Below are 6,000 nucleotides of genomic sequence, written 5' to 3'. Positions count from 1 at the left end.
ATGGAACTGAGACATGCCCATGAAACGACACATTTTTTAAATTTTTTGTTTGCACTTAAAATCTAAAAATAAACTTTTTAGCAGAGGATGGTTTCGATCCATCGACCTCTGGGTTATGGGCCCAGCACGCTTCCGCTGAGCCACTCTGCTCTCAGCCACTTAAGAAAAGACTAGAACTCACAATCCATGGCTTAGGAGGCCAGTGTCTTAGGCCACTGGGGTACTGTGTAAACAGTATGACCAATATGAACTGTTGGAAGAGGTAAAAAAAATGTATAATGGAACTGAGACATGCCCATGAAACGACACATTTTTTAAATTTTTTGTTTGCACTTAAAATCTAAAAATAAACTGTTTAGCAGAGGATGGTTTAGATCCATCGACCTCTGGGTCTAGCACGCTTCCGCTGCGCCACTCTGCTGCCACCCACCCGAGATGGGACTTGAACCCACAATCCCTGGCTTAGAAGGCCAGTGCCTTATCCATTAGGCCACTAGAGCACTGTTTACCTTCTGCAAACAGTACGAACTGATAGAAGCAGGAAAAACAATGTGTACTGGATAGCACTGAGAGACGCAAATGAAATTTAGCTTTCTAATTTCTGTTTGCGTTTCATTTTAAAAACAAACTGTTTAGCACAGGATGGTTTCGATCCATTGACCTCTGGGTTATGAGCTCAGCACGCTTCCACTGCGCCACTCTGCTCTCAGCCACTTAAGAAAAGACTAGAACTCACAATCCATGGCTTAGGAGGCCAGTGTCTTAGGCGACTGGGGTACTGTGTAAACAGTATGACCAATATGAACTGTTGGAAGAGGTCAAAAAAATGTATAATGGAACTGAGACATGCCCATGAAACGACACATTTTTTTATTTTTTTGTTTGCACTTAAAATCTAAAAATAAACTGTTTAGCAGAGGATGGTTTCGATCCATCGACCTCTGGGTTATGGGCCCAGCACGCTTCCGCTGAGCCACTCTGCTCTCAGCCACTTAAGAAAAGACTAGAACTCACAATCCATGGCTTAGGAGGCCAGTGTCTTAGGCCACTGGGGTACTGTGTAAACAGTATGACCAATATGAACTGTTGGAAGAGGTAAAAAAATGTATAATGGAACTGAGACATGCCCATGAAACGACACATTTTTTAAATTTTTTGTTTGCACTTAAAATCTAAAAATAAACTGTTTAGCAGAGGATGGTTTCGATCCATTGACCTCTGGGTTATGGGCTCAGCACGCTTCCACTGCGCCACTCTGCTCTCAGCCACTTAAGACAAGACTAGAACTCACAATCCATGGCTTAGGCCAGTGTCTTAGGGGTGGGGTACTGTGTAAACAGTATGACCAATATGAACTGTTGGAAGAGGTCAAAAAAATGTATAATGGAACTGAGACATGCCCATGAAACGACACATTTTTTAAATTTTTTGTTTGCACTTAAAATCTAAAAATAAACGTTTTAGCAGAGGATGGTTTCGATCCATCGACCTCTGGGTTATGGGCCCAACACCCTTCCGCTGAGCCACTCTGCTCTCAGCCACTTAAGAAAAGACTAGAACTCACAATCCATGGCTTAGGAGGCCAGTGTCTTAGGCCACTGGGGTACTGTGTAAACAGTATGACCAATATGAACTGTTGGAAGAGGTCAAAAAAATGTATAATGGAACTGAGACATGCCCATGAAACGACACATTTTTTAAATTTTTTGTTTGCACTTAAAATCTAAAAATAAACTGTTTAGCAGAGGATGGTTTCGATCCATCGACCTCTGGGTTATGGGCCCAGCACGCTTCCGCTGCGCCACTCTGCTCTCAGCCACTTAAGAAAAGACTAGAACTCACAATCCATGGCTTAGGAGGCCAGTGTCTTAGGCGACTGGGGTACTGTGTAAACAGTATGACCAATATGAACTGTTGGAAGAGGTCAAAAAAAATGTATAATGGAACTGAGACATGCCCATGAAACGACACATTTTTTTATTTTTTTGTTTGCACTTAAAATCTAAAAATAAACTGTTTAGCAGAGGATGGTTTCGATCCATTGACCTCTGGGTTATGGGCTCAGCACGCTTCCACTGCGCCACTCTGCTCTCAGCCACTTAAGACAAGACTAGAACTCACAATCCATGGCTTAGGCCACTGGGGTACTGTGTAAACAGTATGACCAATACGAACTGTTGGAAGAGGTAAAAAAATGTATAATGGAACTGAGACATGCCCATGAAACGACACGTTTTTTTAAATTTTTGTTTGCACTTAAAATCTAAAAATAAACTTTTTAGCAGAGGATGGTTTCGATCCATCGACCTCTGGGTTATGGGCCCAGCACGCTTCCGCTGAGCCACTCTGCTCTCAGCCACTTAAGAAAAGACTAGAACTCACAATCCATGGCTTAGGAGGCCAGTGTCTTAGGCCACTGGGGTACTGTGTAAACAGTATGACCAATACGAACTGTTGGAAGAGGTCAAAAAATGTATAATGGAACTGAGACATGCCCATGAAACGAAACATTTTTAAATTTTTTGTTTGCACTTAAAATCTAAAAAGAAACTGTTTAGCAGAGGATGGTTTCGATCCATCGACCTCTGGGTTATGGGCCCAGCACGCTTCCGCTGAGCCACTCTGCTCTCAGCCACTTAAGAAAAGACTAGAACTCACAATCCATGGCTTAGGAGGCCAGTGTCTTAGGCCACTGGGGTACTGTGTAAACAGTATGACCAATATGAACTGTTGGAAGAGGTCAAAAAAATGTATAATGGAACTGAGACATGCCCATGAAACGACACATTTTTTAAATTTTTTGCTTGCAATTAAAATCTAAAAATAAACTGTTTAGAAGAGGATGGTTTCGATCCATCGACCTCTGGGTTATGGGCCAAGCACGCTTCCGCTGCGCCACTCTGGTTCCACCCACCCCAGATGGGACTTGAACCCACAATCTCTGGCTTAGGAGGCCAGTGCCTTATCCATTACGCCACTGGGGCACTGTTTACCTTCAGCAAACAGTACGAACTGATAGAAGCAGGAAAAACAATGTGTACTGGATAGCACTGAGAGACGCAAATGAAATTTAGCTTTCTCATTTCTGTTTGCGTTTCATTTTTAAAAACAAACTGTTTAGCAGAGGATGGTTTCGATCCATCGACCTCTGGGTTATGGGCCCAGCACGCTTCCACTGCGCCACTCTGCTCTCAGCCACTTAAGAAAAGACTAGAACTCACAATCCATGGCTTAGGAGGCCAGTGTCTGAGGCCACTGGGGTACTGTGTAAACAGTATGACCAATACGAACTGTTGGAAGAGGTCAAAAAAATGTATAATGGAACTGAGACATGCCCATGAAACGAAACATTTTTTAATTTTTTTGTTTGCACTTAAAATCTAAAAATAAACTGTTTAGCAGAGGATGGTTTCGATCCATCGACCTCTGGGTTATGGGCCCAGCACGCTTCCGCTGAGCCACTCTGCTCTCAGCCACTTAAGAAAAGACTAGAACTCACAATCCATGGCTTAGGAGGCCAGTGTCTTAGGCCACTGGGGTACTGTGTAAACAGTATGACCAATACGAACTGTTGGAAGAGGTCAAAAAAATGTATAATGGAACTGAGACATGCCCATGAAACGACACATTTTTTTATTTTTTTGTTTGCACTTAAAATCTAAAAATAAACTGTTTAGCAGAGGATGGTTTCGATCCATCGACCTCTGGGTTATGGGCCCAGCACGCTTCCGCTGAGCCACTCTGCTCTCAGCCACTTAAGAAAAGACTAGAACTCACAATCCATGGCTTAGGAGGCCAGTGTCTTAGGCCACTGGGGTACTGTGTAAACAGTATGACCAATATGAACTGTTGGAAGAGGTAAAAAAAATGTATAATGGAACTGAGACATGCCCATGAAACGACACATTTTTTAAATTTTTTGTTTGCACTTAAAATCTAAAAATAAACTTTTTAGCAGAGGATGGTTTCGATCCATCGACCTCTGGATTATGGGCCCAGCACGCTTCCGCTGCGCCACTCTGCTCTCAGCCACTTAAGAAAAGACTAGAACTCACAATCCATGGCTTAGGAGGCCAGTGTCTTAGGCCACTGGGGTACTGTGTAAACAGTATGACCAATATGAACTGTTGGAAGAGGTCAAAAAAATAATGTATAATGGAACTGAGACATGCCCATGAAACGAAACATTTTTAAATTTTTTTGTTTGCACTTAAAATCTAAAAAGAAACTGTTTAGCAGAGGATGGTTTCGATCCATCGACCTCTGGGTTATGGGCCCAGCACGCTTCCGCTGAGCCACTCTGCTCTCAGCCACTTAAGAAAAGACTAGAACTCACAATCCATGGCTTAGGAGGCCAGTGTCTTAGGCCACTGGGGTACTGTGTAAACAGTATGACCAATACGAACTGTTGGAAGAGGTCAAAAAAATGTATAATGGAACTGAGACATGCCCATGAAACGACACATTTTTTAAATGTTTTGCTTGCAATTAAAATCTAAAAAGTAACTGTTTAGCAGAGGATGGTTTCGATCCATCGACCTCTGGGTTATGGGCCAAGCACGCTTCCGCTGCGCCACTCTGCTTCCACCCACCCCAGATGGGACTTGAACCCACAATCTCTGGCTTAGGAGGCCAGTGCCTTATCCATTACACCACTGGGGCACTGTTTACCTTCAGCAAACAGTACGAACTGATAGAAGCAGGAAAAACAATGTGTACTGGATAGCACTGAGAGACGCAAATGAAATTTAGCTTTCTCATTTCTGTTTGCGTTTCATTTTTAAAAACAAACTGTTTAGCAGAGGATGGTTTCGATCCATCGACCTCTGGGTTTTGGGCCCAGCACGCTTCCACTGCGCCACTCTGCTCTCAGCCACTTAAGAAAAGACTAGAACTCACAATCCATGGCTTAGGAGGCCAGTGTCTGAGGCCACTGGGGTACTGTGTAAACAGTATGACCAATACGAACTGTTGGAAGAGGTCAAAAAAATGTATAATGGAACTGAGACATGCCCATGAAACGACACATTTTTTAAATTTTTTGTTTGCACTTAAAATCTAAAAATAAACTGTTTAGCAGAGGATGGTTTCGATCCATCGACCTCTGGGTTATGGGCCCAGCACGCTTCCGCTGAGCCACTCTGCTCTCAGCCACTTAAGAAAAGACTAGAACTCACAATCCATGGCTTAGGAGGCCAGTGTCTTAGGCCACTGGGGTACTGTGTAAACAGTATGACCAATACGAACTGTTGGAAGAGGTCAAAAAAATGTATAATGGAACTGAGACATGCCCATGAAACGAAACATTTTTTAATTTTTTTGTTTGCACTTAAAATCTAAAAAGAAACTGTTTAGCAGAGGATGGTTTCGATCCATCGACCTCTGGGTTATGGGCCCAGCACGCTTCCACTGAGCCACTCTGCTCTCAGCCACTTAAGAAAAGACTAGAACTCACAATCCATGGCTTAGGAGGCCAGTGTCTTAGGCCACTGGGGTACTGTGTAAACAGTATGACCAATATGAACTGTTGGAAGAGGTCAAAAAAATGTATAATGGAACTGAGACATGCCCATGAAACGACACATTTTTTTATTTTTTTGTTTGCACTTAAAATCTAAAAATAAACTGTTTAGCAGAGGATGGTTTCGATCCATCGACCTCTGGGTTATGGGCCCAGCACGCTTCCGCTGAGCCACTCTGCTCTCAGCCACTTAAGAAAAGACTAGAACTCACAATCCATGGCTTAGGAGGCCAGTGTCTTAGGCCACTGGGGTACTGTGTAAACAGTATGACCAATATGAACTGTTGGAAGAGGTCAAAAAAATGTATAATGGAACTGAGACATGCCCATGAAACGACACATTTTTTAAATTTTTTGTTTGCACTTAAAATCTAAAAATAAACTTTTTAGCAGAGGATGGTTTCGATCCATCGACCTCTGGATTATGGGCCCAGCACGCTTCCGCTGCGCCACTCTGCTCTCAGCCACTTAAGAAAAGA

At 43.0% G+C, this 6,000-nt stretch overlaps 2 non-coding genes across 2 annotated transcripts; both read right to left on the bottom strand.

Annotated features, from left to right (window-relative positions):
* Window positions 1-2,911: 2,911 nt before the first annotated feature.
* Window positions 2,912-2,984, bottom strand: trnar-ccu (transfer RNA arginine (anticodon CCU)). Its single transcript has one exon. It is a non-coding gene; the product is annotated as a tRNA-Arg (tRNA).
* Window positions 2,985-4,796: 1,812 nt separating this feature from the next.
* On the bottom strand, window positions 4,797-4,868 carry trnal-caa (transfer RNA leucine (anticodon CAA)). Its single transcript has one exon. It is a non-coding gene; the product is annotated as a tRNA-Leu (tRNA).
* Window positions 4,869-6,000: the final 1,132 nt, after the last annotated feature.

Source organism: Oncorhynchus keta, unplaced genomic scaffold (genome assembly GCF_023373465.1).
Source record: "Oncorhynchus keta strain PuntledgeMale-10-30-2019 unplaced genomic scaffold, Oket_V2 Un_contig_17363_pilon_pilon, whole genome shotgun sequence".
Taxonomy (NCBI): domain Eukaryota; kingdom Metazoa; phylum Chordata; class Actinopteri; order Salmoniformes; family Salmonidae; genus Oncorhynchus; species Oncorhynchus keta.
This window is presented reverse-complemented; position numbering and strand designations above follow the sequence as displayed.